Consider the following 24,383-nt stretch of genomic DNA (forward strand, 5'->3'; position numbering starts at 1 on the left):
AAATGCTAACAGGTTTACAACGTCCCCAGCAAATATACTGTATACAAATCAGAAAAGACCTGAAACCAGGGGAAAAGAAAGGGAAAGAAAGAAAAAAGAAAGAGAAAAAAAAAAAGGAAAAAAAAAGGATAAAAACAAAAACAGAACAGTAAAAAAAAAGCAGAATGTGATCAAATATGATCAGGCTAGTGCATAGATCAGTGTCACACACTAGATTTTGGGCGTATTTTGGTCTGTTAGAAAAAGGTGCCTCCTAAAATTTTAAAGGAAGAAAGACATATATGTACAAAATAAGGGTTGATACAATGAAGGGATGGAAGATGACTGTAAAGATGAAAATTATAAAAGATTTTATAAAAGGACTTGCTAAGATAAGTTGTTTGAAAAAAGTAAGAAGATTTAAGAAAAAAAAAAAGGAAAAAGGGAGAGAATGTGATCAGGCAGGAGACTAGAACAAAGCCATACACTAGTGATTTAGGGTATATTTTGATCTGTTAGAAGAAACTGTACCCCAAAATTTTAAAGAGAGAACAACTTATATATATATGCCAAAAATAAGGATAACTACAATGAAGGGATAAAATATGACTCTAAAAATGAAAAATAAAAAATGTTTTTTTTTTTTTTAAAAAAAGGGATTGATAAGATGTTGGGTGAAGAAGGGAAAAAGAAAAATAAAAAAAACAGTCAACAAAAATTAACTTTGATGAAATAATGGATCATGGTAAAAAAAAAAAAAAAAACCCATGAATCTATGTGCAGTATTCCCCTAGCGCTGGAGTTCTCCCATTCTCCTTGATCGATCAACTTGGTCTTGGCTTGCTGGCTGTTTGTGCTGATCTTCTGGGGGAGGGGCCTGTTGCTGTGGTTTCCAAATGTCTTTGCCGGAGGCGGAATTGCCCCGTCCTTGTCGGTCGGGTGGTAAGGAAGCTGCTCCGGTTTGTTCTCGGGAGCTTTTGTTCCCTGCAAGCTCTCAGTACAGCTTTGGAGGACCAGGGCAGAAATGGTGGCCTCCCAATCTCCACCCGGAGGAGCCGAGAACTCGGGGCCCCGCTCCTCAGTGTGTCCCCAGAGAAAAGCAGTCACTCCCGGTCCCCGGTCTCCAGCCGCACTCCGTGCTCTCCCGGCCTGCGATCGAGCGTTGCTATCTCTGGCACCCGACCCCGCACGGAGTCTCCAAACCCAGCAGATCCCTGCAGTGCGTTCCCGCACCGCTCCTCCCCGGGAAGGAAGGGGAGTCTCCCCGGATCTGCTGCTTGTTGGGTCCCTTCTGGGGGAGCCGTGCCCCGACTGGGCCGCAGATCACAGTTTATGGCAACCCCGAGCTGAGAGCCCGCGACTCTGCTCCGTCTCTGCAGCCGGCTTCCCCGCTCTGATACCTGGGAGCTCTGGCGCACTCAGGCACCCACAGTCTCTCCGTGACCCCAAGGGTCCTGAGACCACACTGTCCCGGGAGGATTCCACCTCCCACTTAGCCACTGCAGCGACGTCCCTCCGCCGAGCCAACTTCTAAAAGGTCCGATTTTGTGCTCCGCGGCTCTAGCACTTGCCAGAAGCGGCCGGCGGAGGCCCCTCCCCCGCCGTCTATCCTCCCGAATATCGCCTCGGATTCACTTCTCCGCACGCCCTACCTTCCAGTAAGTGGTCGCTTCTCTGTTCAGAGAGTTGTTGCTACTCTCCTGTTCGATCTCCTGTTGAGTTCGTAGGTGTTCAGAATGGTTTGATCCCTATTCAGCTGAATTCCTGAGACCAGACGAAATCTAGGTCTCCTACTCCTCCGCCATCTTGCTCCGCCATCCTTTAAAGATTTTTTTATTTGACAGAGAGAGAGCACGCATGCAAGCAGGCAGAGCAGCAGAGGGAGAGGGAGAAACAGGCTCTCTGTTGAGCAGTGAGCCTGATGTGGGGCTCAATCCCAGGACCATGGGATCATGACCTGAGCCGAAGGCAGACGCTTAACCGACAGAGCCACCCAGGCGCCCCCATTCCTTGATTTTTAAAAATCAGTATTTATTGAAGTTCTCCTCTCTCAAATAAGTGAAATATTTCTGGCTTCTTTAAAAATAAGTGATATTGGGCGCCTGGGTGGCTCAGTTGGTTAAAGCGACTGCCTTCGGCTCAGGTCATGATCCTGGAGTCCCCGGATCGAGTCCCACATCAGGCTCCCTGCTCAGCAGGGAGTCTGCTTCTCCCTCTGACCCTCTTCCCTCTCGTGCTGTCTATCTCTCTCATTCTCTGTCTCTCAAATAAATAAAAAATCTTTAAAAAAAAATAAGTGATATTACTTTTGTCTTAGCATATGTAGAACAGTTTTGTTTTTTGTTTTTTTTAAAGTAGAGCTCTCATGACTACATTCTCTTGTCCCATTTGATTTTATTTGTTTTTTGTTTATTCCCCTACGTATTTCCCACGCTTCAGGAGTATATAGAATCATGCTTCTCACTGCTGGCATCCTGAGCATTAGACCCATCTCTTGATTGGCTATTTTGTTGTCTTTATCTTAATATTTCCCTATTGCTACTCAGTTTGCTTCCTCCCATAAATACCCACTATAATCTAGTTAGTATATGTATTTAGATATTTGTGTATCGTTGGAAAATACATAATGTTTTCTGTGTTGTAAGTTTGTAATTTTCATAAATGGCATTTGGGTGTACATCTCATTTCATTTTATCTTTTTAAATTCAGCCCTATATTTAAATGATCTATCTTTGTTGTTGTATGTAATTCTGGTTCATTACTTCTGACAGCTATCAAGTATTCTATCATGTGCATACTCTTATCTATGCATACTACATATCTGTCTTGCTTATATACTCCTCTAGTGGCATTTATGTACCGTAAACAATGCTGCAATAACAATCTTTTTTTATTTTATGGAGAGATATGCTGAAAAGTGGTATTGGTGGGTTGTTGGGAGTCCATTATGAAGTTTACTAAGTATTGCCAAATTGCTCTGTAGAACAACCAGTTTATACTCCTTTGAGCTGTACGTGAGGATTCAGACCATTTTCCATGTAAGCAACTCGGCAACCAAATTGGCCTGAAGAGTTGCTTTTATGGACATGGACGTGATTGATAAACTCCCAAATTTTTTGTCTATGAATAAGGTAAAACCAAAGTAGGTTACGATCAGCCCTCTACTCAAAAGGTATCATGAATGGAAAAGCTGCCTTGGTTCCTGATAGAGGTCCCTGTAAAGGGAGATTTTTTTTTTTTTTTATGAGCGAATATAAGGGTGAACCCTCATTGCCACATAACTAGGTCTGTTTAGCTCAGCAAGCTGTGAATGTTAGATTCTTTGTGCCCAGCATGGTTCTTGTAATACAAATGTGAATGAGGCAGAATCTTTGCTTCTGAAGCTCTTTGGTTGGGGAACAAGTGGGTACAGTACTTTGTGGTTATCTTTAGGGTGATTTCTTTGCTTCTTCTGTGAGAAGTTGACTCTGGTCATAGCAGCCCTCCTTGGGTCACTGTTATTCTTTCTACCTTGCTTTCTACAATTAAGACTTATGGGGCGCCTGAGTGGCTCAGTTGCTTAAGCGTCCAACTCTTGATTTTGGCTCGGGTCATGATCTCAGGGTCATGAGATTGAGCCCCGCATCAGGCACTACACTGGGTGTGGAGCCTGCTTAAGATTCTTTTTCTCCCTCTCCTTCTGCTCCTCCACCCTGAACACATGCTGCCTCCCCGCTTCTCTCTCAGGAAAAATAAATAAATAAAAATAACATAAAATTAAGACTAATGGTACCTGTTCTATTAACTGTGACCATTCAGGATCCCACCAGTCCATCATCCTACCTGACCTGGTGAAAGAATACCTAGGAACAGATGTTGTTAGTGTGGTGTTTGCATGAAGTGTGATGACTGGGATGGCATGTTATAAGTCCCTTTGAATTGGTAAAGTGGAAATCAGAAAATATTATCTAGAAGTATGAATTAATTAAGTGTGGTAAGAGGCGACATGATGAAAATGGTAAGAGTACAGATAATAGTGTTGGGCAAAATAGCAGACAACACATTTCCCAATCTTTATGCCTCTCAATTTCAATTGAAAAGACCAATAGATAAATAAATCGATGGGAAAAAACTTACGTATGTGTTAGAAACTAGAGCTTGATGCTGCTCATATGCCAAAAAACCCAGGATAATTTTTGGTAGGCAGTTCTCCAAGATAGGAAAACTCCTAACTTGGGAGGGGCAGGGGGCACCTGGCTGGCTCAGTCAGTGGAGCATGCAACTCTTGATCTCAGGTTATGAGTTCAAGCCCCACGTTGGGTGTAGAGATAGATAGATAGATAGATAGTTAGATAGATAGATAAATAAATAAAAAATATATATATACCGGAAAAATTCAAATAGATGTATTAACTTGAAGGGGCAAAATCTTGATGGGTGGTCTCACAAGTCACAATATTTAAATTTCTCTCTTGCCTCTTAGACCAGAAGTATTTGTACTTTGTAAATAGTATTCAGAGACCCAGAGTTTGCTGCTCGTACCTCCCTGGAAGGTGCCTATCCACTCTTTCCAGGTTGGTTAATCTCCCAATTAGCACTCTGGTGAGGTTTTTGTTCTCAGAAAGATTCAGTCATTAAAAGCTGTGAAAGCTGAATATCAGTTACAAGAAGAGAGCAATCTGATAGGATTGTAAAGGGATGGAAAATATAGTTACCAAGTTAAAATCTGCTATGGATGCAGTGAGTAGCAAATTAGACACTAAGAAAGACAAACTTGTGAAATCTTTTCCAGAGTATAAAGGCAAAAGGTGGGGAAATGAAAATGATTGGAAAATAAGACAAACGGAGGATAAGTCAGGAGATAAAATGTACAAATAGGAATTTCAGAAAGAGAGATGGAACAGATGCATTTTTCAAATAAATAATAGAAAAAAACATTGCTGACTCAAAATTAATGAGAAATATGAAAATATATTCTTCTGGACTTTTCAAATTTGGAGGCATTTCTGCTAGCAACAGTATGAAAGGAACTGAACTGATGGTGGCACAGAGAGCCAACCTAAATTCTCCCTTGAAGGAGCAGACTGCCTTGACTGTGAGTGGAAGAGATGCTGAGTAAATCCCACTAAATATCCTCCACTTCTGAGGAACAAGAACAAGCAGGAACAGCAGGTAGAAAGCCAGCAAGATGGGAGGCCTTCTTCTAGGACTAAAGGTAGTCAAGACCCAAAAGACTGCATGGTGGGGCATAAGAAAGTGTTATTATTCACAGGTGGTATTATGATCAACCTAAAAATGGAAGAAAATTATTGCCTGAAAACCTATTTGAACCAATTAAGTATACTGAGATCAGTGATTTTTCAGTATTCTAGTAATATCTAGTTAGCAGCTATACTGGGAAAGAAAAAAACAAGTATTTTGTAAGAAAACTTGTATTCCCCCTCTCTCAAATAAATAAATGTAAAATCTTAAAAAAAAATGCTCCAGAGTTTATAAATCCAAGTGAATATTTATCTCTTCAAATAAATGTATTTGAGAATAGATGCCAGTGTGGAAGATGGTGCCTAGAAATAGCCACTATCATTAACTAATAAAATTTGTTTTCCTCAAGCTTTTCTATTAGAAAAAAACTTAGTAAGAATCAAACACATTTTTTAAAAAAGATTTTATTTATTTATTTGAGAGAGAGAGAACGTGAGCCGGGAGTGGGGGTGGCAGGGAGGGGCAGACTCCCTGCTGAGCAGAGAGCCAGACACCTGACTCGATCCCAGGACCCTGAGATCATGACCTGAGCCAAAAGCAGACCCTGGGCAACTGAACCACCCAGGTATCCCAAGAATCAAACAAATTAAATGAAGTATTGCGTGGTGATCATGTCTTATTTTTAGGTTCAGGAAACATAATCAGCTCTTGTGTTTTGATAAAAAGACTCAAATACTCATTGTTGGTGAGGAGAAATACAGTCTTATATCACTAGGTGTAGAATAAATTGATACAGCCATTCTTTAGGACAGTTTAGAGGGGGAAAAAAGAGGATTCATGATCCACATACCTTCTGACCCAACAATTTTACTTAAAATAATTCATACTAAAGAAACTATCAGAGCTGTGCAAAAAGACACATATTCTAGGATATTTGGTGTATAGACAAGGATATTTATGGTATTAGAAATTCAGAAACAACCTAAATATTCAAAATAGAAAATTGATTGAATTTATTATAGTACATATCTATAATGGAATACTGTTCAAAAATTCGGAGTGCTTTAACAGATAATAGTAAATCACAAAAGCTGCGTATACATTTTAGGCACACTCTAGTCCTAGTTACTTATATATTCAGTCATTCAGTCACAAATACTTAGTGACAACCCAGGCATTGATCTAGAATCTAGAGATAGAGCACTGCATGGGGAAAAAATAAAACACCATTTCTTTGCCTACATGGAATTTACAGTCTAGTCAGGAAAGGCAGAACAAAAAATAAATAATTTGTCAATCAGTGATAAGTGCTTTAGGGAAGAATATGATAGGGTAAGGTAGATAGAGAGTACGAAGGGAAGGGAGGGGGGAAGTTGCTATTTTATATGAGGTGGGTCAGAGAAGTCTGAAAAATGAAACTGAAAAAAGCTAAGGAGAAGAGCAATGTTTATATCTGGTAGAAAAGTATTCCTGGAGGGAATTGTAAGTCAGAAGACTTCAAGTGGAGATGTGTGTGTTCGAGCACGGTCCTGAAGGTTAGCATAGTTGACACAGATAACTCAAGGGAGAAAGTGTGTGGGAAATAAGGGTAAGGAGAGTGGAGGTTGGTGGTGAAAACGCAGGGTTGTTAACAATGGTCTTAGGGGCCATTTACTCTGAGATGAGACGCCACTGTTGGGCTTTGATAAGAGGAATGAAATATGATTGGCATTTAAAAGAATTGTTTTGCTGTTTTGTGTAGGATAGAGTGGAGAGGATCAGGAATGGAGCACGGAGATCAGAGGTTATTGTAATAACCCTCTCAAGACATGATGGTAGCTTGGACCAATGTTGAGAAGTGGTTTGATTCTGGATTTATAGCACATAACCATAAACCCTTATTTGAAGAAATTATTGAATATGTATAGGAACATGTAAATAGTTATCTCTGCTGGGATTGCTGATGATTTGTATTTTCTTTATATACCTCTCTGTTTTCCAAATTTTCTGTAACTATTACTTTAAAATAAGAAAAAAATATAAAACTGACTTCTGCTTTTACTGTGTTTTTTCCCCCTGATTTGAAAGTATTATATGCATTTAAAGATTGAAGAATTACGTTTCTTTCCTTTTAGTGTAAGGCATTCCCTCTGTCTGGTAATTCAGATGGTGAATAGACCCAACCTTTAAATTAGAACCAAGGTGTTAACTTACTAGTGTAATTGATTGAAGAAGGAAATTCACCTTTTTTCAAGGTAGAGAGGACTATATTCAGCATTTTCCCCATCATTCTTGTTTTCCTTTGTGAGATAAACTTTAGAAACTTGTTTTATTACATCTTTGTTAAATTTGATGCTGTAAGGTTACATTTTTACTTATGTGTTCTGCTGTTCTTACTTCATTACTGATGCAGAATAATGCAGTGACAAAAAACTATACAGTGTAGATCAGTGGAATGGCCATGTCTCGGTCGTCTTTACTAACAAATGTGAGTTGTACTGCTGATTTCTTGAAAATCATTTGTACAAATCATTAGAATGTAGTACTAGGACTTTTCTCTCCTGAATTACCTTTCTGATTTGCTTGATTATACCATTTCACTCTAACCAAGGTGAGAGTTGTAGTGGTCCAGAGTGTACCAGTTGGCAGAGAGGGAAAAAAGAAAGTCAGACTGGATTTCAGACTTGGCTATAGATAATCTGGGTGATTGAGTTTTTAAATGATAAATCAACAAAGTTCTCATTATCTGGAAGCATAACTTGAGTTTTGTATTAGTTGAAAATAGTAGCCCTTGCTTTGGCAGTATCTAGTTCTCTAACATTACCTAGAAAATGGAGATTTTGGCTTTTTGCTCTGAGAGTACCTTTCCAGGTAATGTGAGGAGCACACTGGCCAAGGTTAAATTTTGTTTTGCTTTATATTTTGGTTTGAAATCATGCTTTACTAGTGGGCACCACCTGGGTGGCTCAGTTGGTTAAGCGACTGCCTTCGGCTCAGGTCATGATCCTGGAGTCACGGGATAGTGTCCTGCATCGGGCTCCCTGCTCAGCAGGGAGTCTGCTTCTCCCTCTGACCCTCTTCCCTCTCTTGCTCTCTATCTCTCATTCTCTCTCAAATAAAGAAATAAAATCTTTAAAAAAAAATGAAATCATGCTTTACTAGTAAATTGCAAATCCATAGTCACACTTGTTTTGAGGTACCATCAGTTTCAGAAACAACAAAATTACATTGTAGCTTTACTTTAGTCCATTAATAAAAATAAATGTGATTTCTTTCTTATTTTATAGAAAAAGAAATATTTTCTGTTAAATTTTAGATTCTGAAGAAATTTACCACATGAGTAGTTTTTGTAGTCTAAAAGATTATCTATACCTTCTGAATCTTTCTATGCCAACTGAGCAACTTGTGTGGTAAATAAATGTTGTTGGGGCACCTGGGTGGCTCAGTCGTTGAGCGTCTGCCTTCAGCTCAGGTCATGATCCCAGGGTCCTGGGATCGAGCCCCACATGGGGCTCCCTGCTCAATGGGAAGTCTGCTTCTCCCTCTCACACTCCCCCCCTGCTTGTGTTCCCTCTCTGTCAAATAAATAAATAAATCTTAAAAAAAATGTAATGTCTGACTTGGTGTGTTTTTTTGTTATTTGTTTATTTTTTGACTTGGTTTTTTGTTTGTTTGTTTGCCTAATTGGAATGTAGATATTTAGGTGTTTTCTGATTATCTAAAACCAGTGCTTTTTCCTGAATATTTAAGTGGAAATAATTCCGTTGCTTCAAAAAAACTGTTTTGCCTATAATGTTTATGTTTTCTGAATTTTTTACTTACTTTTGTATGAATTGTATATGTCACTGGAAAGAAAAGAGCCTGCCATTCAGACCCAGGTTGAATCCCAGCTCTGTCACTGAGTAGCTAGCTGAATGAATAGCTGTCAGAGCCTCAGTTTACTCATCAATACGACTGCCTATATTATTGACTTGTTGTGTTATGCCTCTACTATTATGCCTAGTGTGTGGTATGCAGCCAGTAAGCATTACCTATTCTATTTTTTATTTTGTATTTTTTAAAAAATTTATTTATTTGTTTGTTTGTTTGTTTTAAAGATTTTATTTATTTGACAGAGAGAGACACAGTAAAGGGGGAACACAAGCAGCGGAGGTGGGAGAGGGAGAAGCAGGCTTCCTGCTGAGCAGGGAGCCTGATTCGGGGCTTGATCCCAGGACCCCGGGATCATGACCTGAGCCGAAGGCAGACGCTTAATGACTGAGCCACCCAGGCACCCTTAAAAAAAAAGCTTTAAAAGATTTATTTATTTATTTATTTGAGAGAGAAAGAGAGAGTGTGCGTCTAGGGTGGGACGGTGGGGCAGGGAGAGGGGGAGTGGCAGATGGAGAGGAAGAGAGAGACTCTAAAGCATACTCCCTGCTGAACAGGGCTCAAAACCATGACCTAGAGATCATGACCTGAGCCAAAATCAAGAATCAAATGCTTAACTGACTAAGCCACCCAGGCATCCCTATTTTATAATTTAAATTTGGTTTGTGTCCTAAATAGAACCTTTAGTGATCTTGTTACAGTATAGTTTTTATACAGAGCACTTTTGAAGGCAGTAGGAAAAGAAAGAATATTATTTACTAAATTTGTTCTACATGATGTTAGATCTTTCACTCAGGTCTCATCTTTTTTTAGTCTTTTTAAAGAGGTTTACTGTACAGTTTTATAGTATATTGAAAACATATGATTGTGCCAGATACTTTGTAAGATCCCTGTGCTAGAAGCTTTGTTTATATTGTCTCTCATCCCCATAACTGTAGATACACTTTTTTTTTCATTGAAGAGGAAACTGGGGATGATATCTGGAAGGCTTTTAAAAAATGTATATGTAATAATGGGCCTGTCCTTATGGATTAAAATCCATATGGTATATTGTAAAGTGATCTTCTGCCATATTGTTGAAGAATGAAGTTTCCATTATCAGACTGGAGTCATCATCTCCACTGGGACTGAATAGTAGTGGTCTTCAAGAAGCTGTGAGGGAGTTAAACTGTTGCTCTTAACTGTGATATTAAAGCATCTGTGAAATCAGTGTGGACTGTTACTGCTTGAGGGTCTTTCGTTTTCTCTCCTCGCCCCCCCCCGCCTTCCCATTCCTTCTACCATGCTTATCAATTAATTCTTAAATCTTCAAAGTGTGAGTACCTTCCTTAATTTTAGTCACTTTATCTTTGGCTTTTGTAATAACATTGCAGGTTTTTTCCTTAGAATCTTTACAAATGATTCTATCAAAAGGAAAATCTAGCATGTGTTTAGATTTTTTCTTAAGTTGATAAAGTGTTTTAGTTTATCAGGGTTCACATTAAAGAAACCAACAGCAATCTATACTTAGTATTTCTTTTCTGTTAAATAAGAATATTTCATTATGGTCTTAGTGCATTTTGTTATTATTGATATAATGTTCCCCAATGTTTAGTCAGTTATCACATATATTTATATATATATATATATTTTAAAAGGGAACCAGTTTCATAATTATCTGCTTCTTATTTATGAGGAATATGAGTGCTAAAAAAAAGGAGACAGATGTTTAGAGTACATTAGAGCCCAGTTTGAGTTTTTATCTTGTTGGCATAGGAATTTACAGTGATTCGTTGGGTTGTTTCTTTATTTAACTGGTTTCTTTTTTTTTTTTTTTTTGAGATTTTATTTATTTGATGGAGAGAGAGGCAGCGAGAGAGGGAAAACAAGCAGGGGAAGTGGGAGAGGGAGAAGCAGGCTTCCCGCCAAGCAGGGAGCCTGACACGGGGCTCCATCCCAGGACCCTGGGATCATGACCTGAGCAGAAGGTAGACGTTCAACAACTGAGCTACCCAGCCTCCCCTAACTGGTTTCATTTTAAATGTATCCTTGCCCCAACAATGATTTACTTAATTTAGAACAGTATTCTGATGAGTACAGGGACTAGTTTAACTTAACACCCAAATATCCGATTCTGTAGTTATTAAATATCAATATAAACAATATACCATTGTGTTAGTAATCATTTGGAGACACTTTTTAGTATGAAAATCTTTGGGGGAGCCTAGGTGGCTCTGTCAGTTAAGTGTCCCAACTCTTGATCTCAGCTCAGGTCTTGATCTCAGGGTCGTGAATTCAAGACTCCTTGTTGGGTTCCATACTGGGCATGGAGCCTACTTAAAAAAATAATAATAAAAAAAATCTTTGGTTATTATTTCTAAAATCCTGGTTACTTATTTTTGTTCTTTTCAAAATATAATTTGTCTGATAGTATTGTTAATTATTGTGGAAAACAGCCCCATCAGACATATTTGGATTTTCTTTTTGTAGTCTGAAGATTGGCATTATTTTGCCTGACTAAACATAATTTCTGAGGATTTTCAAAATACAATACACAGAATAATTTTTTTTCTCTCTGCCTACAGCATGAGCTCGTTTGTCAGTGGTATTTTTTTTTTTTTAATGCATCCCACATGTCAAGTTGCTTCCTGTGCAGAATAATATCAAGACTATAAACCCTGATTGATTCTGTATTTTGGGATAAATGAGGTAATATCTGATTCAGAACCATCTCAGCATCTTACGGAGTAGTCCTTCCACCATTGCTAGGATATTGGATGGAGGAGCCAAGAATGACTTTTTTCTCCTACATTACCAACCAGGCAGTTTCTATGGTGAGAGAAATATTCCCTGCATTCAGAGAATGCTGTCATCATATGGAAAGTATAACTTGAAACAAGGAGAGAGGGAGTCTCAAAACACGGCTCTCTAGCCATACATTTCATATATGCCAGGAGAAAGTGTAGTTTAATTTTCATTTTGATGAGCTAGGTATGACTTTATTTTGAAATAGTTCTGGCATTTCTTTTACTACTGGAGATATTCTGTGTCCTTTCTTCTGTTTCTCTTAATTTAAAATTTCTGTGTCTACCCTCTCTGTGTAAAAGATTGCCAAGACCCAGAGTAGTGTGGTTTTTGATGAGAGTAGTTGAAAGTGTTTTTTAATGATGTTTTAAAGAATCCCTTTATCAAAAATAATCAGCCACTAATGATGGAGTTCATTATGTCATTCTCTAAAATCCAAAGATGAATCTGGATGGAGAATGGGGGACAGGGAAGCAGGAGGAAGGTGTTAAGTGCTCAACATAGATGGCTGGAATGGCAGAGCAAATGGGAAGATTTTCTCTCTTATAGTCTATGGAGAATATTTTGAGATCTTATTTCTCTTACAATTTAGAACATTTAATAGACAAATTCAAACGATATGTTAGATTTCTAAACCACAGAAGTTAGCTTTAGTCTATGGTTACAGTTTATTTTTTATTAAAATTAGTGCCAATGTTGTGTTATATTCATACTATTATATTTGTAACTATTTTTTATCTTAATCTGTTTTTCAAAACAAATTTAACAATATTTGTGTTGATTGTATTTTAAGGTGAACGAAATTCATATCAAAGAATCTTAGTCAATGAGGGGGAGAGACATAAAAAAGCAGTAAGACATGGCTAGATTTTCAGATCCTGGTTTAGAAAAATCATCTTTTGACTGAAAGCTGAGAAAATTTGGTCTGTTTATTGTTGAAGGAAAGTAAATCCAAAGACCTCACAAACATCTTTTTAAGTCTTCCAAAATTGAAAGGTAGCACTTCCTCTTAGGAACTTAATTTGCCTGGAAAATGTAGACATTTTAAGGAGGTTAACTGCTTCTGGCTCCTCAGTGGCCTTATCTCTGCTCATTTCTCTTCTCTATGTATAAAAGTACTTAACATCTCAACTTCACCTATTTTCATGGTCACACTAAGGCAAGGGTCTCCGAATATATTCTAGGCTACTTTTTAGTTTTGGTTTTGGTGGTTTTTTTTTTCTTTCCAGGTTTCACCCTACATGGGATTTAACAACTGAATTCAATTTGATGCATCACTGTTTCACACCAAATTGCCTTACAAACACTTGGGGGACAAATATTTCAAGATTTTTCTACATGGATTATGGGTACAAATTAGAAATTACTTTTAGCCAGTATGAAAAATACACTGTGGATCGATTTAATAATGCATTTACTCAGCAAACATTTATTGAACTCATATTCCATAACCAGGTACTGGGAGTTCAGAGATAAATAAGATGTGATCCCTGCCCCTGAGGAGCTGGCTCATTGTCTGCCTCTAAAGTCTTAAACTTGGGCACAAAGAAATAAGAGGCTCAACTAGCTGGTCTAGATAAGGTCGTTTAATTCCTGGATTTGAAAAATAATGAACTGTAGAGACAAAGCACAAATTGTTGGGTGTTCTTTTTGTCTAGAAAAGCTTGAAAAATAAAATTCAAGTAAACAGTTGTTTTCCTCCAGAGGGTTTTGCAGTGATTATTAAATTTTAATAAACATTTCCCCAGGGCCTACTATGTGTAAGCATCATGCTCAACACTAGGGATATAAATGTACGAGATTAAGTGTTTTATTCTATAAAAAAACCATGAGAGAGAGAGCTATATGAATAATTACCATATGGTAGGGGTAGACATTTTATTACCAAATTTTGTACCAACTGATCTCTCTTGGTTGCAGTGACACTAGGGAATAAAGAGAGACTAAAACCAGGAGGCCAGAAATCACCAGATGACTGAGGGAAGCACCAATTTCTGCTTAGGAGAATCTTTCAAAAGCTCTTATTTTTTACACCATTTATCAGCAATTTCAATGATTAATACCAAGAGAAAAATCAAAATATGTCATAAAACAGAATATTTTTGTTATAAAGAGGCATTTTGGTTATTGTAACAAAACCTCATATAGTTGACCCTCTAAAGAGATTTTCCGTTGGGAGCAACTTCCCATTTTGCAAATAAAGTAAATAAGGAAAGAGTAAAGGGCTCTCTGTAGTGATACTACCAGCAATGGCAATCCGTTTGCTCTACTCTAATTCGGTACATCTATAAATTTGGTTTTGGAAGGTCCCTAACATTAGGACAAATAGCCTTGTGGAATAGAACTGTTATTTGAGAGGGTTTGATGATGCACAGAATTAAGAAACAGAGGTCTATAGAAGATACATACTTGCTGTTTTTATTTCATTCCTTAGCTAGTTGAAGAGGTTGGTGTTATCCTTTCATATTCCTTAAAACATCTTTTATTATTTTTTAATTTAATTTTATTATTTTATTTTTTAAGGATTTATTTATTTGACAGAGAGAGAGCACAATTAGGAGGAGCAGCAGCAGAGGGAGAGGGAGAAGCAAGCTCCCCACTGAGCAGGGAGCCCAGTTCGGGGCTTGATACCAGGACCGTGGGATCATGATCTGAGCCGAAGGCAGAGGCATCACGACTGAGCCACCCAGGCGCCCCACCTTAAAACATCTTTTAGAAAAATGAAACACTTGAAAGAATCCTTTGTGTCTGTGCTTTAGTTCTGTTTATGAGCTGCCATGCTCTTTTCAGTTGGTATCATAATCTTTTCCTAGAATCCTGTGCATCCAGCAAAGTTTTCCTTTTTGGCAATTACAGCCAGTTTTGGTTCCTTTTACTTTCTGTTATTTACAAACTTTCAAAATTGGTTATTAACTTTTTGGTTATTTCAGAGATAATAGTTTTAATTATTAAGTATACACTTATTTTTTCCTATTTGAGATTTTCTTTGTTATGTATTTGTAGACTACTCAAAAGATTCAAAGCCTTGAATTTTATAAGTGGTACTTGAGTATGCTTTTTTGTTTTTAACTATATTTAGGGCAAGTTATTGCTCACTCCCATGTGCTAGAATTTCACCTATTATAGACCAAGAATTATTACTCACCTTTTCTGTAAGAGTAGTTTAAAAGGTGAGTCTAATTTATTTTAAGTGATAGTGGTTATTAGATCAGAGTGGCTATTAAATTTCAAAGCATTATCATAGTGTTTATGATTATTGCTACAGTTGGAGGCAGTCTTCTCTGGAACATATTAGGTTACTAGTCTTCTTGGTTCTAGTGCAAGGTTTGGCAGAGCTTTGCTTTTGAATTAGTTTATAGTTTTGCCATCATCAGAGAGTTTATAGAATATTGACTGCATTGTTAGGAAGTACCAACTAAGACTGATTGGTAGTAGCTGCCTGGAGAACCTGTTGACAAATAGGAGGCTTGTGGGAGACATTTGTAAAGGAGTGGTGCAGTCTAATATCTGACGTGATCATAAGTTGGGAAGGGATGGAGTGGGATTTGTGTTACCTATGCCATGTGTTTGCCAAATCCATACAGGGGCTTTAGAATAGGTATTTAGCCCCACATGTAAATTAATATGAGAGTCCTTCTTATCATATACCTTGTCAGAAAATCATCCCATTTTTGTTCAGATACTTCCAGTGGGGAGCTCACTGCCTCCCTGAGATCCTACTAAGGTGTTGGACAGCTCTGTTAGAAATTGCCCCCTGTAGTATCCTATTGTTATTACTCTGTATTGAAAGTTCATGAAAACCTAGTATAAAGGGTAACTATGAGGTGGGTTTTTTTGTTATTGTTTTTTGGTTTGTTTGTTTTTTGGTATTTATCATTTACCGCCTGTCTTTTTCCCCATTTCATAAAACTTTTAATTTCAAAATAGTTAAATATTCACAGGAAGTTGCCAAAATAGTACCGAGAGTTGCTGTGTACTCTTCTCCCGGTTTTCCCCAATGGTAACATCTTCCAGGACTGTCGTACAATAGCAAAACCAGGAAATTGTATTGGTACAGTCCACAAACCTTATTCAGATCTCACCAGTTTTACCTGCTTTTGTGTGTGTGTGTTTTGTGTGTGTATTGTTCTTTGCAACTTTATCATTTATATAGATTTGGGTACTACCACCATACTCAAGATACAAAACTGTTCCACACCCATAAAAAGCTCCCTCATACTACCACTTTATAGTCACTCCCAATCCTCTCCCCTATTGCTAATCCCTGGCAACCACTAATCTGCTATCCATCTCTGGAATTTTGTGTTTTTTTGAGAATTTTATATAAATGGAATCATATAGTGTAGCCTTTGAGGTTGGTTTTTTTTCACCTAGGATAATTCCCTTGAGATCTATCCAAGTTGATTACATAGTTGAATACAATAGTTATTCTATTTTTTAAATCACTGTTGATGTCTTTCCTTAGGGCCACAATAAATATTTGTCTAACTATATCAACAACATTCAAAATATTATAAAAGTGGTTAATTTACATTTTTAGAGCTGTTAAATTTGAATTAACCTGTTACACAGTACATAAGAAATCTCAGCTTTGACTATTTGTGGCTGAACTGTTAGGGCTGATAAGGAGTGCAAGAGTGTCAGTAGATCCCTTTCTTCTCTCTGTTTCTAACGAGTCCTGGGATCACATACTCCTCATTCAGCCCCTTTGTGCTACTTCCTTTGTGGCCAAGGGCTGTCTACCTGAAAGGATGATTATGTGGATGAAATGAGACAGAAAAGTCAAAATAAAAATTTTTCTCTACCATGTCAAACCAAAATTAATTTGTAAGGTACAGGTGTTACCTGTGGTTGTGTCTGGTGTAATGAGACTGACAATTAGAGTTTTTATTTTTTTTTTAAAAAAGAACTTGTCTTTATTTTCTAACTTTCCTATAATGCATGTATATTTTCTTTGTTTTTCTATTTATAAAAATAGTGCATACTCATTAAAAATTGAATCATGATAAAAACACATACACTAGAAAGTGAAAGCCTGCAGAAATCCCCCACCTAAAGTTAATTATTATGGGGGCGCCTGGGTGACTCAGTCATTAAGCATCTGCCTTCCGCTCAGGTCATGATCCCAGGGTCCTGGGATTGAGCCCTACATCGGGCTCCCCGCTCGGCGGGAAGCCTGCTTCTCCCTCTCCCGCTCCCCCTGCTTGTGTTCCCTCTCTCGCTGTGTCTCTCTCTGTCAGATAAATAAAATTAAAAAAAAAATAAAAGTTAATTATTATGAACTGTTTGTTGTATGTTTTGTTTTTCTGTGCATAGAAGAAGCTTTTGTTATTATTACTAAAATAAAACCAGGGATTTGCTGTACACATTGTTTTACATCCCTTTTATTAAGGTTTCTTGAATATTTTTTTCCTGTCTGTACACGTGACTTTATTAGCTGTATGGTTACTTCAGTGTGTACATTTACTATTCATCCACTCAGTTGCTCCTCATTGAATGCCTGCTGTGTTCAAGGCACCATGCTGGGGAAACTGATGAATAATACATGAAGCTTACATTTTAGAGGGAAGATAGACATTAATAGTGATTAATTTCTCAATTGATTACTTGATTACAAATGTCATATTTATTAGGAGAAAGAGTACCGAGAGCTATGCAGGTGCCTGTTGGGACACTCAGCCTGATCTGGGCACCAGGGAGGAGCTCCCAGAGAAAGTGACTTCTGAGCTGAAATCGGAGTATGGCAATGTGTGAATTAGGAAACGACTGGTGAAAGAGTAGTACATCGATGAATACTATTCATCTAGATACTCCAGTACGTGGCTGGAAGGCCATATATGGAAATGGCAATCATCTTTTTTTTTTTTTTTTTTTTTGGTGGTGGTGGTGGCATTTTTTTTTTAAATCTGTATTCTGATTTGTCTACAGTGAACATGTATTTATCATTTAGCTAAAATAAAAAGAAAAACCAGAAGTGCCGAGTGACCATATTGTACACCTGAAACTAATATAACACTGTATGCTAACTAACTGGGATTAAAAGCTTCAATAGGTGCACTTAAAAAAAAAAGAAAAAACATAAAACATGTTTGATGTATCAATATAGATGCTCATAGAGGAAAACAAAACTGATAAAAGATCTCTCGTTGTATTAATACTGTGGTGGATTATAGGTTGCTACTGTATTTTTAACAGTTTTTAAGAGAAGTATTAGCTTTATAGAAAAATTAAGAAGATGGTACAGAGTTCCCATACCACCCCCCCACACAGAGAATTTCCCCTATTCATATCTTACAATAATTTGGTACATTTGTTATAATTAATAAACCAATACGGATATATTATTATTAACTACCCATTATTTACTCAAGTTTCCTTAGCTTTTACCTAATACCCTTCCACGATCTCATCCAGGATACCACATTACCTATAGTTTTCATTTTCTTTAGGTTCCTTTTAGCTGTGACAGTTTCTTATATTTTTTTTATTTTTGATGTCTTTGACAGTTTTGAGGAGTACTGTGTATTGTAGAATACCCCTCTTTTGAGATTTATCTGATGTTTATCTCATGATTATACTGCAGTGTGGGTTTTTGGGAGGAACCTGACAGAGGTAAAATGCCAGTCTCATCACATCATATCAAGGGTACCTACTGTCAACATGAATTATCACTATTGATGTTAACCTTGATTACCTGGCTGGTAATCTCAGGTTTCTCCTGCATTGTGAAGTTACTTTACCATCCCCCTCTGTTTCATACACTGCTCTTTAGCAGGAAGTCTCTGTGTAGAGTCCATACTTAGAGTCAGAGTTATGCTTCACTTCCTTGAGGACAGAGTATTTACATAAATTATTAGGAATTCTTCTGCACAGGAGATTTGTCTTTTTTCCTCATTTTATTTATGTATTTAATCCTGAGTATGACCTCATGGAGATTTATTTTATCCTTTGAGTTTTAACCCAGTACTATATTTTATTGTTCAAGTTATTCCAGCTTTGGCCATTAGGAGTTCTTTCACTTGCCTCTTGTGCCCCTTGGACATACCCCATCAACAAGGTTTTGTGTTTGTGTTTTTCGTAAGCATTTCCTTATTTTCTGGCACTACAAGTTGCTCTAGACCCAGTGTGTGTTTTCTGCCACAGACCTAGAATCAGCCATTTTCCAAGGAGCCTTGCTTCCTTTTATTGGAGAATAGTATTAGGAACCAAGATCTTGGTGCTATTGTGTTTTTCTCTTACTATTTTTTTTTCTTAGTTCTGGTCCCCCCCTGCCCCCCTTTCTTCCCCTTAAGATTTCTGGTAGACCAAATATGAATTCCAACATGGCAAATTTAGGTAAGCCCATTAAATACTCATTTCCAACCACCTTCTCCTTCCCTTCCTTCTTCCTTAGACCTCTTTCAACCTGGGTTGACCCTGTGACACATTGCTGGCCAGAGAGATATTCAGTACAAATCTCCTGGGAAGGGCTTCCTTTCCAAAACCAAGTCAAATCCTGGAGGGATGTATTTTTGGGCCCTTTAGCTTTCTTCCTGTCAGGAAAATGGAACTGATACCTGGATGTTCAGCATGAATATGAAAGCAAATGCTAGGGAATGCACAGTAGGGAGAAAGAAGGGACCTTATTCCTTGATGTCATTGCTGACCTATATGGTTGAACCATCCCTGATCTGCCTGGCTCCAGACTTTTTTGCCTAAAATAAAATAAACTCCTGTGTGTAAACTATTGTTACTTGGTTTTTCAGTAATTGCTTCAGCTGAGCACACAGTCTTAGTCAATTAGGTATCAACTCGGTTGGCACAATTACTATTTATTTACTTAAGAAATATTTGTTGAGGGCGCCTGGGTGGTTCAGTTGATTAAGCGACTGCCTTCGGCTCATTTCATGATCTTGGAGTCCCAGGATAGAGTCCTGCATCGGGCTTCCTGCTCAGCCGGGAGTCTGCTTTTCCCTCTGACCTGCCCCCCTCTCATGTTCTCTCTCTCTCTCTCTCAAATAAATAAATAGAATCTTAAAAAAAAAAAAATTTGTTGAGGACCTACCATGTGTAAAGCTTCATAATACAGAGCAAAAAGAGAGGAATTCTATTGGTATCATCCAGTTTCCATTGGACCCAGGTTTCATAATGGTATGCAGAATAAGATAATTACATGGGGAACGAGGATTAGAAACAGAATATTTTTCATATTTTATCATTTGCTTGGTCACGAGTACTCATCGTCTGTATCTGTCATGTTATCTTTCTGTATCCTCTGTGTCTGCAAATGGTTTGGCATTTTAGCCAGTTCCAGGACAGAAACCTAAGCATGGTCCTAGTCCCTTCCTTTTCTCTAACTCTTCACATCCATTCGATTATCATTTGGTAGCCTCTTTTCTTACCTTGTAAATATTATTTGTCCTATCATCTTTAATTTCTTTGCTTCTCCACTAGTTCTGACCCTTAGAAATTTCTCTCATATACATTACAGCCCTTCATGCCTAGTCCAAAAGACAGATGAAATCTTGTTTCTCTTTTCAGTAAAATTATGTGCTGGCTTTGCATTGTTTCTAGTATAAAGTTCAAAATTTTTTCTCTTGAAAGCCTTGTAGGATCTTATCCTGCCTGGCTGTCCGGTCTTATTTTATGGCAGTGTCCCCCCACACAAATCACACTGCAGGACACATCCCTGACTTCATTCTAAACATTTAACTAATTCCATCTTTAGTTTTCTGTGTTCTTATTTATTTCAGAATATTTTTTTTCAACCAGAGATTCTTGCTACTCCCAATGCCTTTTAAACCTGTAAGACAGAGCTGTCTTTCAGAAGACTTTCTCTGATTCTCACACTATCACTCTCAAGGATCTCTGTATTCAACCTTTGTTATCACATAAACTGGCTGTTGGGGTGCCTGGGTGGCTCAATCCATTAATAGCTGACTTTGGCTCAGGTCATGATCTCAGGGTACTGGGATTAAGCCCCATGTCCCTCCCTGCTCAGCGGGGAGTCGGCTTGTCCCTCTCCCTCTGCCCCTCCCTTGATTATGCTCGCATGTGTGTGTGCTCTCTCTCTCTAATAAATAAATAAAATCTTTAAAAAAAAGTAAACTGGCTATTATATTTTGTTGATCTTTAAACTAAAACAGCCAGTTATTTTATCAGCCAGTGGGTTTTTTCAGGAATAGCAGAAGAATTGCAATTTGTGACATGCAAGCTATGACAAACCATAGACAAGTCGAGAGGTCCAAGGAGAGGAATGTTACGTTACAGAGAAAAGGAGGAAGTTGGGAGGGACTGCTTTGAAGGAAGGTCTGTTGCAGGAAAGTGAAAGTTCAGGGTGGTGATAGTTTCTCTTGGCTGAGTTGTGGTATTTTCTTACTGGCTGAGCTTGTTGCTGGGCCAGAAGAAAATTTTTCTTCTTGTTGAAGTAGCAAAGTAGGCTTCTTCCTGTTTGGAATACAAGGTATGTCTCTTCCTGTTGGGTTATAATTGGTGACAAGTAATGGAGCAGGAGAGCTTTCCTTTCTGGCCTCTAGACTCAAATTTAAATGAAGTTTCCCTTATTCAGTTTCACAGTTTGAAATCTCTTGAATGCATGTACTTCCATCTCCAGTACTACAACTTTGTTCTAGACTATCATTATCATAACCTATTGAAATGATCTCCCTGCTTCTACTTTGGTAACTTGTAAAATACATGCTTTACTCAGTATCCAGTGATCTTTTCAAACTCCAGATCTGATCATTATGGCACTGTGTTTAAAAATCCTTCTCAGGTTTACTGATGATCTTAGCCTACAAACTAAATACTAACGTGGCCTGTAATGTATGGCATACATTGGTTCCTGTGTATCTACTTTTCTAGTCTCACTTATTTTCTTTTAGTTCTTTAAACATGCTCTGCTCGCTCTTATCTCAGGGCCTTTGCACATGTTTCTCCTATCAGAAACATTTATCATTTAGATACCTTCAACTCTCAACACTTGCTCAAGATATCCTCACCCAGATCTACAGCAGATTTGTTACATGTTTCACTTACTCTGTCTTTTGCATAAACTTGTAGAGTTGAGCAAGTTGGAGAGCATATAGTTGCATTTAATTTTCAAAAATGATTTTAGCTCCTATCTTTAAAAGTAGCTTTTCTGCATCCACCCCTCTGGAAACCTTCATTCCTTGTATACAAACTGCTCATTTCACTCATTCCGTTAGATTCCTGTCCTGTCTGGACTTCATGATAAATTCCTTAAATACAGGTCTTGTCAGCACCCTAGATTCTTTTGTTCAAAGTCTTTTTTACAGCCCAGTTTTTTTCTCTCCCAATTTTTTAATTTTGTTTGTCAGTTTTTGGTAAGAAACCCACAGAGAAAGTTAACAATTGTTTGCTTTGTTTAGGAAAATTTTGAGTAGTATAAGCTGCACTTTAATGGGTACTCTGACCACGCCAGGAACATAAGGGATTTTCAAAGGACTGATTCAGGGTCAGCGTTCTGTTCCTCACTTCCCTGACCCCCAGACCCAAACCTCACAGTTAGAACTTTGTGTGATTTCATGAACTGCTGACAAATACCCGGATTTCATCCTGACTTTAAAGCAGTCATAGACTCAAGAGACTCAAGAGTCAGAAGAGGCTTTAGAGGTCATTTAGTTTTAGTCCAGCCACCTTGCTGTTCAAGGTCATTTGGTTCCTGAGTGTTCCGTACCACCCACATATAAGAGCTTGTCTTTTATACAGTGAACCCAGACCTTCCTCGTTACAGTTTTCATCTACCAGTTTTAATTCTTGGCTCTGTTTGTGGAATGACAATTTGTATATTTGAAGACAGCTATCGTGTCTTTTCTAGGTAGCTTTTCTCCAGGAAGAACAGCCCCAGTTCCTGATGTATCATGGCTTAAAGTTCTTTTAACATCTTATTTGAATTTATAAAATTTTGCTTTTTGAGTGTTTTGGATTATTTGCCACTCTGTCCCCTTTCTATTAGTGTAAATGATAAAGATGATTGCAAATAAAACAAGTTGACAGACTTAATGGCAAATGCAAAATATATAAGAACAAATTAGTTGAGAGAACATGTGAAGTATAATTTGGTGTTTAGCTTACAGATCAGAAAAAGCTATTTATTCAGACTTTTTTGGTGGATTAAATAGCGGGTGGAGACAGAGGACATTTGGGTAATAGAAACTGGTATAGGGGATGATTTATCTGATGAGTGACCATTTCCTTTGCTTTATTATGCTATTACATTTGCATATCACTATCATTTTCAATCTGCGATCAGCTGCTCAATTTCATAAGTACAGTGTTTCCAATTGGCATTTTGCCACTCAGAACATGTAGACTGCTGTTTTTTTGGAGATGTAAAGGTGTTTTTCTCCCTGGCTGAAAAACACACGTTCTACCATGAATTATAACGTGCAGCCTTACATGTCATTCCTCCTGTCTGTGCAAAAGTATGGATTTACCATTCTCTGCCTGAACTAGGAGGGTTAAAAGTGGTGGTGGCAGCTGAACTTCCTATGAACTGCAAAGCCCTAAGATAATTTGTCAGGGATTTCTAAGGTTTTCTCTTTTAACTTTTCCTTTATCTTACTCTGGGATAAAACCCATATAAATTTGAGAAGACACATTCATCTTGATAATGACACAGAAACTTGTGCCTTTCTGATCTTTTGCCACTCAAGTGCTGAACTATTAATATCACATGAAAATTATAAAATGACTTTATAATTATTTCCAAGTAAAATTGAAAAGGAGCATTATCCTCCTATTACCTGATGTTTGTGGTTTTACCTATACTCCTGAACTCCCAACATTTCAAATGGAATTGATATCTTTCCAAAGGACAGCTTTTTCTGGGTGGTTTTTGGTTTTGATTTTTTTTTTTTAAGATTTTATTTTTAAGTAATCTCTATACCCAACATGGGGCTCAAACTTACAACCCTGAGGTCAAGAGTCTCATACTCTACCAACTGAGTATCAGGTGCCCCTTGATACGTTTTTTAAATAGTAAAACTTGTGCATGATCTCATCTTGTTGACACAGCTTTGAGCACCAGTTTAGTATTAATAGCATCTTCTCCAATAATTTAGCTTTTTTTCCTTCTTTCTCATTCTAATATTTGTTGAAAGGTGTAGGACCAAAAAAGGTCCTTGTGTAACATAAATAAGCTTTTAATTAAGGGGTAATGCCTATGGTACTGGAATATGTGAAGTGAAACAGAGGTGCTTAATCAGCCTCAAAAGCTATTTACTGCTTCGTAAACTTCAGTGCTCAGTGTCATAAATATTATTACTGTTCTAGGACTTCAGAAAAGCAATGCAATATCAAAACTGATTTTTTTCTACACTTAAAGTATGGAAGGTTTTCTTCCTAATAGAATTTTGTAATGAAGCTAATAGTTGGGAAAAGCATACATACCTGAAATTTTTAACTGAAGTGTCATCAGAAAGGACTTAGATAACAAATGAGGGATATGTTGAAATGAAGCAAGGAGGGAAAGGTTTTATCACTGTTAAGGCTGAAGTTATATTGAGGAATAAGTCACATAATATTGCCGTGTATTTATTGAGCACCTACTGTGGGGCATGGACTAATAGATGCTTTACATACATGAT

General features: G+C 37.7%; 1 protein-coding gene across 18 annotated transcripts in view; it reads left to right on the plus strand.

The window, feature by feature from the left end:
- PEAK1 (pseudopodium enriched atypical kinase 1) overlaps window positions 1-24,383 on the plus strand; it is a 361,282-nt gene that overhangs the window by 101,613 nt on the left and 235,286 nt on the right. The window lies entirely within an intron of this gene.

The sequence above is a fragment of the Callorhinus ursinus genome, unplaced genomic scaffold (genome assembly GCF_003265705.2).
Source record: "Callorhinus ursinus isolate GAN/ISIS: 27379988/994484 unplaced genomic scaffold, GSC_fseal_2.0 scaffold25, whole genome shotgun sequence".
NCBI classification, from domain to species: domain Eukaryota; kingdom Metazoa; phylum Chordata; class Mammalia; order Carnivora; family Otariidae; genus Callorhinus; species Callorhinus ursinus.